We start from the raw sequence: 14,176 nt of genomic DNA on the forward strand, positions 1-14,176 counted from the left end.
GAGCATGTTTTCAGTCAAGTTCTTCATTTTAATATTAATTATTACATAATCTATAACTTTGAGATTATCCTAATAAGTTCAACTTTATACCTTATACTTTAACTTTCGCGGCTTAGGAAAATTATTGTTTTATATATTTTTTGATTCCTTTTGAACAAAAACGATCTTTAGCAATTTTTTTTTCTGAATTTAATCCTTTTCGAGTTATAAACAATTTAAAACAAAAAATGCCTATTTTTAAACCTCAAAAATTCAAGTAAAAATATAATAATACCAACATATCACAATATATTGGTAGGAAAAATAACACTGATATTGAAAAAAAATACAAGGACTTATAAGCAAACAGTTGCTATTGATAGAGAAAAGAAATAACCAGTGTATTAGAACAAAAAATAAAGTCAATATCAAGTAATGATGAAGGTACTAAGGAAAACTGGACGAGAATTAAAGATATATTAAAGATCGTTCAAGAAACAAAATTAAGTGCAGTAAAAACAAGAAGGAAATAACGGTAAGTCACAGAAGAAATTCTGAGGACTCATGGATCAAAGAAGACAAGAAATACTTACAGAATGATAAAAACGAATACAAGAGGGATCACGCAGAAGATAAGACGTAAGAAAACATAATTTTATAGTAAAGAATGTAATGAAATTGAACAATATAAAAAAAAACACGATACATGTCATCTGCACTGGAAATTAAAAGATATCGCCGGAAACAACTATCCCAAAGTTCATAAGACAAAAACGGACACAGAATGTATGATATCAATGAACAGATAACAAAATGGAAAAACTACATTTCTCAATTATTTAAAGAAAAAAGAGTAGAACAAAATACATCGATTGCCCGTCTATAATAAAAACTAAGGTTATGTGGGCAATACAAACCGCAAAAAATGGAAAAGAACTTAGCCCTATGAAGAAAGTAATGAAATACTAAAATTTTTGGGAGAAAATGAAATTAAAGCACTGCGTGGTTTCTCTAGCAAAATTTGTGATACTGGAATATTACCAACTGATAGGCTTAAGTCAACATTTCTTACCCATAGGAATGTCGTGCAAACGACGTTAATTATGATTATTCACGTTTTAAAGATCTTCCTGTGAGTAATACATAGTACAATATACACAATAGTAAAGGAGAGAATTAGCAATACTTAATTCGGACTTGTTAAAAAAATTGAAAACCGCTTCATTGAATAATGAAGATTTACGAATAATTACAAATCTATACTGACTCAAGTGGAAAGAATAAAAGTTTAAGAAGAACTGTCGAATGAAATAGACAATTATTTATTTATTTATTTAATACACGAGATATCCCCATTAACAGTTTAAATTCCAATATGCAATATCACAGTTGGGATTCAAAACTTGAAATTACTTATAATATAAAATCAATATCAGAAAGTTTAAAAAGTGAGACTAAAAATCTTACATACTAAAAAAACAAACAAAATATAACAAGAATAAAATTCAATAATACCAATATAAATATCACAAGACAAGAGATATTTTTTAGTGAGTTATGTTGAAAATATTAAAATCGAGATCATTTGATAGACCCGTGTATCTATCTAATTGGTTGGAATACCATATCTGTGAAAAGGAATATTGAAAACATTGTGGTAACGTAGAGCTTGATGGAGAACATTAAATTTAATCTGACTTAAAATATTTGGACAATCAATAAATCCATGTATGATCTTATATATAAATATAGCTCCTGGCATATCACGACGGTTTTTGAGTGAGGGTAAAGATAATTGTTGTTCGATATCGAAATAATCATGATTTTCAATAGTAGTGTGAACATGGTCAGCAGAATATCGCAAAAATTTACGCTGGACTATAAAATAGGGTGACCAAATAACTAAACACTTTTCCAAAATAGTTTTAATTAAGCAACAATACAGTAATTTTGTTTAATTAATGGAGAAATACCTGCAATTCCTAGTAACAAAACCGAAAAGTTTAGATGTTTTTATTGAAATAGTGTTTATGTGGTCACAGAAAGTAAGCTTCTCATCGAAAAGAACACTCAAATCCCAAATAAGACAACCATAATTAAGTGGCTGATTATTAATATAATAGTATAGCTTGTTTCGATTCTATTGACTTTACGAGAATCAATCAATCAGAAACTTTACAAACCCTTTTTTTGCATTTAAGTGGAGTTTGTTCTGATTGCACCAATTTTGTAGCTGATCTTAATCATCTTACAAAAAGGCTTGGTCTTTTAAGCTATCTATAACTTTTCAAAATTTTAAGTCATCTGCCAATATTAGACATTTACTATTTAGGAAACAGAAAGTGATATCATTAATAAAAATATTAAAAAAACGGGTGTGGCGGTAGAAGTTATACTTCTATACATGCGTTCGCCGTTACAAATTTATATGGGAGTCAATCTGCACAATTATCATATGTAATGCTATAGGTAAGAGAGAGCATAAAGAGAAACAGAATTAGGTATATAGGTATATGGTGCATCGTTTGCTGTATATAAACAACATTTGACCTGTAATAGGAGTATAGTAAATGAAGGAATTGAATCAATATTTTGATGAAAATGTATATTTTTATTTTCATATATGTATGAAAGAAGTTGAATGCAAATAAAATTTTTTACACATGCTCTGCAGTAAAATTCATTGTTTATTTTGTTATTAATATAAAAATACAATACAATACACTGCAACATAAGTCAATATAATAATACAATACTAATTAAAATGCAATATTCATAACTTACTTACGCATATGGTTAGTATACCATGATAATAATATTAATAAAATAAAAATATTGTTTCGTGATACAACTGTCAATTTGTCTGACATTGACAGACACAAAATTTAATTGTGTATTTACAGTAGTAAGTAGTATTTTGGTTATTTATTAATTTATTTCAATGAAATAGATTATCTTATACCAATTTGTGAGTTTTTACTTTGTCTGCTTCATCAATTCCATTCATATTAATAATCACAGACATCTTATATTGGCATAATTACTGTAATTATTGTTATCTTTATAAGACAGCACCCTAATGTGGGCTTTGTAATTTCAGCATTTAATTCACCTAGTACCGTTAGACCTAAAAATGTTTAGCAAAGTGTAGTAAGCGAAATAGATGGACCAAGCGGATACTGGAATGGATACCAAGAGATGATGCCTACCTAAGCAGAGATCGTCCACCAACACGTTGGACTGACGATCTAAAACGTTGTCATAGGAATTGGATACAAGAGGCACAAGATCGAAATAGATGGAAAATTATGAGGGAGATCTATGTCCAGCAGTGGATAAGCAAAGATTGAATGATGAGTAAGCAAAACCGGTCGTTTTGGTGGTAAAATTAAATTGATTGTAAGTAAGTCTTATTTTATTTCTTTATACCTATTTGAAATGGACTCACACTGGCAACACATTCATGATTTATCATTTTATTTCATCAAAGCTGACTAAATACGACGCAAGACGTTTTCCTTGGTCGATAAAGACATCATACATGCTCGACTTTGAAACCTATGATGAAGCACAACTTCATGATAATTGGTTAAGCCAGTTATTGTTAAATAAATCGTTACAAAAAGAATATAAAACTGTAAGAAAAAATAAAAGAGATTCCTTTATTTTCAGCTATACACCATACAGTAATCGTAACTCATTATAACCACAAAATTAAATTTGATCTAGTAGACCAGTTGTGAAAAAATTACAATATTTTAAATAATAGGAGTTATTTTAACCTCTGGATATTTATTGGCGCTTTTGTTTTACCCACCAAAGCAAATGGAAAAAGGTAAAACAAAACGCCAATTAATTAGCATCTACAGGCTAAACTTATTATTAGGTTATTTTAATAAAATAACCTAATAATAAGTTTAGCAGCAGTCGAATGGAATTTTTATTACAAAATTATCTGTGTTTTAACCCCATAGAAATCCCATAGAGTTGTATTTGTGTTTACATTTTTTTTTTTTTATTTAAAAATTCTGGACTTCTTTTAGTATCATTATACACATTAAGTAGTAAACATGTTTTATTAATAGTATTTATAATATATAGAATTTTATTATTATATAGAATTAATTCTTTCATGTTTAATGATTTGGGCATTCTATTTGCCGTATTATTTTGAGGATTTATCTTTTTTTCTATTTTCTATTCTTTTTTTTTTCTTTAGTAAATTTTGTATTTTTTAAATTGTTTTCCATACTGTTAAATAACCAAACATACAAGTTGATATATTATAAATGCAGACAAATTTTTTACTCAAAACTGTTAAATTCTTCGAAAATTTTAGCTACCATAAAAATAATACTCTTACTTGACCTGGGGCATTGTACTCTAGTCAAAGGCACCGATCCATCGTCGGTATTGCTTATTTAAAGAAAATATAATCGATTTATTACATGCAATAAAAATCATTTGAACAAATCTTAGATGCTGCCAAAAGAGGCAGATAGAACGTGTTTTGATACTAAGTTACTAATCTACTTAGGTAAAATCTCTTTTCAATACGCGCTTGACTCTTTCTCAAAACGTTGTATTGACTTAGGTATATTATATTAACAGGATTTAGTTTCCAAGTTTTAAACAGATAAAAACGTTTTCAAGTTAGCATTCAACCTTATTTACTTTTATTACTACAAATATAATTTAGAATATATTCAAAAAATATAAGAACAATTTTGTTTGTATTTGTATTTTTTATAACATATTTACACAGTAACGTTTTTATTATTTATCAATTATTCAATTGTTTTTTATTATTACTGAGAATATTTCTAATACTTTACATTAAAATGAATCTTCATTAAACCAAATGTTATACAGAGTGGAATAACCAAATGGAATGGATTCGATAATAAATAAATGAGGGAGTATTCTAAAAAACGCTCGGACAAGTAGATTGTTATTTTTAAACGCGCATTTTTTGGAATAAAAACTTTTTAATTCCAACTTTCCTATTTCAAATATAACACCCTGTATTCTTCTTCTTCTTCTAGTGTCGTGTCCACTAATGAAGGTTGGCTATGACCATTGCAAATTCGTCTCTATCTTCTGCTTTTCTTAAGAGCTTCTGTGTGTTTAACCCGGTCCAGTCGCGAATGTTCTTCAGACAGGATATTTGTCGTCTACCAGGACCCCTTTTTCCTTCAATTTTACCCTTCATAATCAGCTGCAACAATTCGTACTTATCATTTCTAAGTATGTGTCCCAAATATGTTGTCTTTCGCCTTTTAATGGTGCTCAAAAGTTCTCTGTCTCATCCCATTCTGTGCAACACCATTTCGTTCGAAATATGATTGATCCATAGTATCTTCAAAATTCTCCTCAGAAGCTACATCTCAAAAGCTTCCAGTTTTCTCATTAAGTTAACATTAAAAGTCCAGGTCTCATAGGGTCTTAACCCTTCGCGGCACGGGTGCGTGTCTGTGAGACAAGCCAATCATATTTTTACAATTTGCAAATAGACTGCATGAATTACAGCGTAGTAGCATAGATTTTTATACTATGGTAGTAGAGAGAAAGAGAGTAGTTCTTTTCTGACGAAGAAGACCACATCTATGAAACATTTCACCATGAAAGTGACACAGAAGAAAAGCTAGATTTTGAAAATACTCCTACTACTACTACTAGAAATTTCGGCTAGCACTAGCATCTGTAGAGGTAGTAATAGGCATCGTTATTATACAGCAAAAGATGGTATTACAAAATGGAATAAACAAGTGCCAAACCAGCAAGTGCGAACTCGAAGTCAGAATATAATGTCACATTTGCCTGGTCCCATAGAAAGTGCGAGAAACGCTAGAACGCCTACAGAAACTTTTCAATCTTTTTTTGACGATTAGATGATCAACATAATTGTCAAAAATACCAATATTTATATCTCTACACTTGTAACTCGTTACAAAGACTATTTTGACGTGAAATTGACGAACGTAACAGAAATGAAAGCTGTCTTTAGATTGCTGCTTTTAGCCGGATTTTTAATAGGAGGTAGATTATATATGAAGTTTTGGTCAACTGACGGAACGGGAGTGGAAATATTTCCGGCTGTGATGTCTTACAGAAAAATAAAATTTTTACTTAATTCACTACGTTTGGATAATACCAACACTCGCAACGAAAGAAAAAAGATGATTAATAACTTAGCACCGATTCGAGAACTGTGGGAAACGTTTGTTGGCAATTGTAGGAATAATTACAGCTTAGGAGAGTATGTTACGGTAGATGAGATGCTCTATACATTTAGGGGAAGATGTTCGTTTCGCGTTTATATCCCAAACAAAAATGCAAAGTATGGGATTAAGGTATTAGCCATGGTAGACTCAAGAATATTTTATGTGTCAAATTTAGAAATATACACAGGAAAGCAGCCAAAGGACAGGACCTTTCGCAATTAGTAATAAAACTGAAGCCTTTGCACTCAGGCTTTGCGCTTCAATATTAGGATCAGGTCGCAATTTAACATTTGATAATTGGTTTACCACCATATCTCTTGTTAATAAACTTCTAGAAGACCATAACATAACTGTAGTTGCTACCATCAGAAAAAACAGAAAAGAAATTCCACTGGAATTTTTAAACGGTAAATTACAACCAGTGAATTCTTTAATGTTTGGTTTTGGGAAAAATATTACCGTAGTAACACATATTCCAAAAAAAGGCAAAGTGGTTCTTGCTGTCTACTCCCTACATACAGATGATGGAATTGATTCCGAAACTGGTGAACAAAAAAAAACCTAAAATTATCACATTTTACAACATCACAAAAGGTGGTGTAGATTGTGATGATCAAAAATCAGCTGCCTACAATGTTAGCAGGAACACCAGAAAATGGCCTATGGTAATATTATATAATATAATAAACATTGCCGGTATCAATTGACATGTAGTTTACAACGCAAAAAATCCCGACGAAAATTTGGCCCGGAATATTCATCTCAAAAATGTTGATCTTGATTTAGTTAAAGAAAGCATTAATTCTCGAGCGAAAAACATGCACTTAAAACGAGAAACGCGTTTGCACAGCGTTTAACGAGTTCAGAAGTGGTCATACGACAATTAACTGACGGTGTACAACATGGAAGATGCTACTACTGTCGAAATCGGAAAACAGGATATTGTTGCAAAAAATGTAGAAAATGGCTTTGCCTCGAATATGTACAGCCAGCCTATGTGTCAAGATTGTGTTACACAAAATTTTGAAGTTTGAGAAATATTTGCAAAAATTTACCATTGTTGTCTTTTTTTGAGGTTTGCTGGTATCAGTTCCAAATAAAGAATTGTTGTTTGTTTAAATTGATAAAATGTGTTTTATGTTATAAAAGAAGGTAGACAATAAAAATTGTATCATAAAAAATTGTTTTTTTTTTCATTTTTTGTAAAATATTTAAATACATAATGTGTGTCTCTTAGGCACCACCCGACCTTTGGTGTAAAACAAATTCACATGTGCCGCGAAGGGTTAATAATAAAATTTTAAATTTTAATAAGTAAACAGATAAAATAGAAATCCTAATAACCTTACATAAAAAATTAGTCTAAGTAACTATTCTCAACACTTTTTCTAAAATCATAGAAATTGATTATCAAAACTTTTGTGTTGTTAAATAGTTTAGCAAATTATAAAATATATGAATTTTTAAAGTTTTAAGACCTAACTGGTACTGGTATTAAAGAGTAATGGGATATAGATAGAGATGCATGCAGAATAGTTAGGTTGGGATGGATGAAATTTATTTTTTATTTTTGTTCAAAAACATAAATAGCAACAAACTGGATTAAAAACAAGGCTTTATGAAAACATACAGTGCACGTCGGTAAATCCCCCTTTAATATTCACTATATTTTCTAAATCATACAGTTAAATTAAGAATTATTTGGGCAGGTTAACTAAAACACTTATTCGTAATTATTATAGACGGGTGCCATTTTATAAATAGGATCTCATTTTAAACAATACAATAAATTAAATTATACGGTAAATAAAAACTCTTTTAAAAACTCATTCTAATATTGTTTTCACTACATCTACACAATTATTATTTTCAACATCCAAATCGCAAATTATTATTTTAATTTCTTATTAATAGATAGCATCTTATTTTTTTGAACAATTAGACATAAACCAGTTATTTAATATAAATTAATTAAGGTATTTTTTTATATTTTTTGAATGAGATTTAGGGGATTTCGTTACATAATAATTACAAATTCCGTACGAATATATCAACATAATTCATTTGTAAAATGGTTTATTAGATTTCAATTTGGTGATCGTTCAATATTAAATAAGGCCTGTGTAAAAATATAGTAACAGACTACTTCAAATAATATAGTATTCTTCTTCTTTTTTGGCAAATGCTCGAATGAATCTAATTAATTTTTCAGCTTTACACATTTTTATAAAATTAATTTTTTTATTTATTAACTATCGTCAATATGCTACTACTCTTCGACAGGATCAGTATGTGCTAGAAGTGGCTCGTCGAAATGGTCATATAACTACATTTAAAACCCTATATGGCCTTGGAAAATACCCACAACGTTACTGTATGTGGCCAAACTTGAAGGAGTAGACAACTTGAAGCTGACCTTCACGACAGACGTCCATTGAGGGTTCCTATGTTACGTCATGGAAATGGTGGAATCAGATTAAGGTGAGCACAACAACATGCGCATTGGGGCTTACAAGAATGGAGTTCTGTGTTATTTACAGATGAAGCTGGATTTTGTCTCCATCCTGATTCATGAAGAGTGAGAGTTTAGAGTGGACCTAGTCAACAAGAGTGACTCAGTCGTGTGCAGGGTATTCTTCCATATAGTGTTCTACAAGCTATGATATGAGCTGGAATAATTTTTCATCATCGAACTATTCCTGTTTTTGTAGAAGGCACTTTGAATAAATATCAATATATTGATCGTATCTTTGAACCTGTTTTTCTTCCATTTGGCGCTGCCGCAGGTCCAGATTTGCGTTACATGCAGGATAGTGCAAAGCCATATATTGCAGAAACAGTAAGATATGAGTTTTGTAATGAGGATATTACACTTTTACCGTGGCCTGCACCATCGACAAATCTTAATCTCATAGAGCATGTATGGAATACGCTCCAGAGACGAATTACTTCTCATCTGTATGAATCTTCATCTGAATCAATATCAATATATTTATCGTATGTTAAAACTTGTTTTTCTTTTATTCGGCACTGCTGCAGGTCCAGATTTACGCTACATACAGGATAATGCAAGGCCCCATTCTACAGCAAAAGTAAGAGATTGGTTTAATCATGGAGGTATTACAATTTTACCGTTGCCAGTACAATCGCAACGAATTAGATTAGACCAAGAGATCCGGGTACGAATAGAAATGGCAAGGGCAGCGTTCTTAAAATTCAAACAATTGTTCTGTGACAAAAATCTGAATACTGCGCTGAGACTGAGGTTTGTTGAATGTTACGTCTGGTCGCAACTATTGTACGGGGTAGAAACATGGACACTAAAAGCGCAAATAGTTAAAAAGATCGAAGCCTTTGAACTTTGGATATACCGGAGAATGTTAAGAATTCCATGGACTGCCAGGGTCACCAATGAGGAAGTGCTGAGAAGGATGGGTCGAGACAAAAAATTGTTGAGAACGATAAAAGTACGCAAGACTGCATACCTTGGACACATACTCAGAAATGATAAATATAGTCTTCTGCAGGTCATCATGCAGGGTAGAGTCGATGGCAAAAAGGGAATAGGTAGAAAGAGGAAGTCATGGCTGCGAAATATTCGAGACTGGACAAACATGACTGTAGACGAATTATTCCACGTTGCAAAAGACAGAGAAGCTTTTAAAAATGTGGTCGCCAACCTCCGTTAATGGGGACGGCATAGGAAGAAGAAGAAGTACAATCGCCAGATCTTAAACTCATAAAACATGTATGTAATATGCTTCAGAGACTAATTGCTTCTCATCTGTAGAATATGCGTACTATAGAAAAAGTCTTCAAGATCTTCTTACACAGGAATGAATCATATTGCTTCAAAACGAAATTGATAATGTAATTTTAAGCATGCCAAGGCAGTGCTTAGCTATAATTATTGCTGATGGAGGAACCACAGATTACTTAACACATTTGTTGTTCAATTTTTATATTTAATATTGACATTTACATAAAAAAATGTCCATTAAATTACCGCGGTTCCTAATTTTTGTTTGATTATTTCATCACAGAAAAATCGTATTAGACTAAAATTAAGATAAATACATTGCTAACTAATCAGGCATTATAAATTAATGTATATATGGGAAAAAACTTCGTGTTCCTTACACATTTTTAATGTGTATATATTAATATCATTGATATTTCTTAAATAACAATATATAGCACGACATATACCATTTTCAACTTCTTGTATCATTTAGTGTATTTCGAAATTGTTGTGTAATTCACACCAAACTTCATATCAACTTATTTTTCTGATTTCTTACATTTTTGTTAAACATATTTGTTTCTTTTTTTATGGATATATGTCAAAAATATGACCTCGTCGACATTTTTAATCAACAAAGATATAAAATATAAAATGAGTTGAAAACTAATATTCTATTTAGTAGGCTCCTAAATACTTCATACTAGCGAAATTAAACATGAACAGGTCATTTTAAAACAGCCTAATCGGACAAAAATTGAATGCATACTGAAGGACCAAACGGCTTTTAAGCGATATATTACGAGACATATATCTCATTTAAAATACGCCAAAAATGCTTACAAAATGACGCCAGTCTACGAATTAGGTATAGATCAGTTACTGAGGGTTTTTACCTCCGAATTCTTTATAACTGAATTGATTCATTTGAAATTTTGTGTGTTGGTAAATAATTACTCAAGGAACAAAAGTTATATAGTGCCAATGTGCGCTTCCACCCTGGGGGTGTTTGCCACCCCTTTTCGAGGGTGGAAATTTTTTCACTCAAAATAACCACGCTATTCGATAGAAGGACAAATTTCAAACAAAAAATGTAGTAAACATTTTTTTCGCAAGATCAATACTTTTTTAGTTTTTTTCATTTCTCGTTAAAAAAAAACATGTTTTTCAAAGGTTTTTTAAGAATAGCTCTGAAACTAAGAGTTTTATCAAAAAAAGTGTAACGACTAATGAATATATTTTTAATGAATATTTTCAGTTCAATATTAACTGAGTTATGGCTGTTCAAAGAAGGTTTGTTTTTGCTTTTGTCTTTCAATACGAGTATTTAACGTTAAATAACGGAAAACGGGTACATTTTTCGACAAAAACTCGTATAATATTTTTAAAAGAGCTTGGAAAGACCTTTAAAATGCGTGGTGGTAAAAGTTCTTCGCACCAACTGTACGTGAGATACGATCAAAAAAACGATGGGTTTCTCAAATTTTTGTAAAAAAAAAACGCAATAAAACTAACGTCATGTTTACTAGGATTGAAATAAATTGTTTTTCTTATAGAATTCACTTTATTCTAGTGTTTTTTGTATGATCCAAAAGTTTAGCCACTTTAGAATACCCAGTTTTTGAAAAAAGTATGATTACATTTATTTTTTTTTTGTAAATATTAAAAAAAAACTTTTTTTATTAGAACTTCAAAACTATAAAAGATACTTAAAAGATGACAGAATAAAAAATAAAAAGGTTGTTTTTCAACAAAAATTTTCATTTTTTAATTTTTTCTTGTAGCTTGGAAAAATAAAGGAGATATAGTTGGTTGAAGTTTGCTTTACAGCGCATGAACCACTGGTCTCCGACCCTTTGACCCTTCACCCTTTAAACATGAAGGACTTTAGAATGTTTTAACATTCATATACTTATAGCCCGTTAAATTACCTGTAAAATCGTTTTTTATGCATGTTGTAGCATCAAAATTAACAGAGTTATTGTCAAAAAACCAATAGTACTTTTTAGAATAAATTTTGGAGCATGGAAAAATTTTATAATTTGGATTTTTATATTTTCATCAAAAGGGGTGCTTGTAAGGGTTAAAAAAAGTAGGCTCATTTTTACAGTAAAAAATTAATTTTTGTCTACAAGCAATGGACTCTAAAAATGTTTCAAATCGTTAAAAATATTTTTTAATTCATTTTTGACAAAGGGGGTGGTTGTGAGGGTTAAAATGTTGAAATTATAATAAAAAGTTATTGTATATGCAAAAAATTAATTTTTGTTAAATAAAATGCACTCAAGAAATGTTTCAAACCGATAAAAATATTTTTTAATTCATTTTTAATTCATTTTTGTCATAAGGGTGTTTGTAAGGGTTGAAAATTTTCAATAAATAAAATATTATTTTATAGCTAGGGTATTAATTTTTATTTGTATTTAAATACATAATTGAAATGTCTCAAGCTGCTACGACTTTTTTTTTCATATTATTTTTATGAAAAGTATTAGCTTTTAAGGGTTTTTAAAGGGTTTTAAGGGTTGAAAATTGTGAATAATTAATTTTTATATTAGAGAACACATTACAATATTTACCTTATGCGAATAAACAAGATTTAAGTGCATAAAATAATTAAATCTGTGTTTTTCCCAGTTTCTTCAATAAGGGATAGTTTTCACCCGTTATAGCGCACCTAAAGCGTATATAATTTTTGAAGTGGAGGGTAAGATAAGCTTAATTGGAAATTTTTAAAGAAATCGATGCAGCTATAAAAAAGTCGGTGGTATTACCATGTTTTAAGCCTCAGTAACTGGACTAGTATTTCAGTACAACCATTAATAATAATTAAAAAAAAAACAAAAAAAATCACCTAAGATCCAAGTCGTATAGGAAGAGGATTGAGGCAAGTATATTGGTTATTGACAACTTTGTAGTTGTGGAACAAATTATAACAAACAGCGAAATATAAAAAGAAAGATATTTTAGCAAAAATTAACAATGTCCCACTATTTCAGATGTCTAAATGTTAGTATCTAAAACAGAAAAGCAGAATAGATAAAAAACTTTTTAAAAAATATATAGTGAAGGAAGCTACTGCTTGCTGAGAATAAACTGTAAATAGTAGTAATATGTAATAATGGGAAGCAATTTAAATAAATATAAGAAAACCTAAAAATTAATGTGGAAAAAGATATAATTTATGATTTTTTGGAAGATCAGTTTACATTTTTTGCAGTAAAAAAGAAAAACAACAGTTGATAAAATAAAAAACGCCAAAGAAGACAAAATGATGATGTACACAAAAATCAGCACTTCGAACCAGCGAGTACTAATGTATGCGGGACACGGGTGCTTAATAAAGTTAAAGAGCAATTTCTGAACAGCTAAGGTCACAAAATGTTAAGCAATCTTTTGGGAGATAAAAAAAGGAAGATTAACAAACGAAGAAGTTTCGTAGCGTTATGAACACCACAGTTGGTGATATAACCAAGCGGACCAGGCGAACTAATCGCATTCACTTCATTGTGAATAATCTAGTGGTCGATGATTCAGAACCTGGCTAGATAATAACAAAAACTAGAATACTCTGGTATATCGGTTAGACATATGGATGAGAAAGACGACAAGAGATGAGGGCCTCCAGGGCGGTGTAACTTACTCCATAGATCCCTACGGCATCAGCCTGTATCATCAGGTCTAAGCGTCATCATCATTATCAACATTCAGCCTTCTATGTCCAAAGTTAAACATAGGTCTACTCAATTTTTTCCAATTCTGTCGGTCTTGAACTTCCTGTAGAAAATTCCCAGCGATTCTTTTGAAGTTGTTTGTCCATCGTGTAGGTGGTCTAGCTCTGCTTCTTCTGTCAGCTCGTGGTCTACACACTGTATTTTTTTGTGTCCACCCCCGTCATTCATTCTGGCCACATGGCCCGCCTATGCTATCTGTGATATCTGTGACGCTTGTCCTTCTTATTTCTTCGTTTCTAACTCTGTCTCTTAGTGTTAGTCCCAGTAGCGAGCGTTCTATTTGTCTTTGGGCTACTTTGAGTTTGGTTGTTGTTATAAATAAATACAACAAATAGTAACTCTGCCTTAAATACAAATAATTAGATGGCTAGGAACCATTTAAAGAATGGCAAGAATTAGGAGAATAATTTTTAACGGCCATGATTTTTGACATGAGAAACCCATTGAAAGGTAAAATCTATACAATTAGCATTTCATTAACTCCAAAAAACTCGATT

Source organism: Diabrotica undecimpunctata, chromosome 2 (genome assembly GCF_040954645.1).
Source record: "Diabrotica undecimpunctata isolate CICGRU chromosome 2, icDiaUnde3, whole genome shotgun sequence".
In the NCBI taxonomy this organism is placed as follows: Eukaryota; Metazoa; Arthropoda; class Insecta; order Coleoptera; family Chrysomelidae; genus Diabrotica; species Diabrotica undecimpunctata.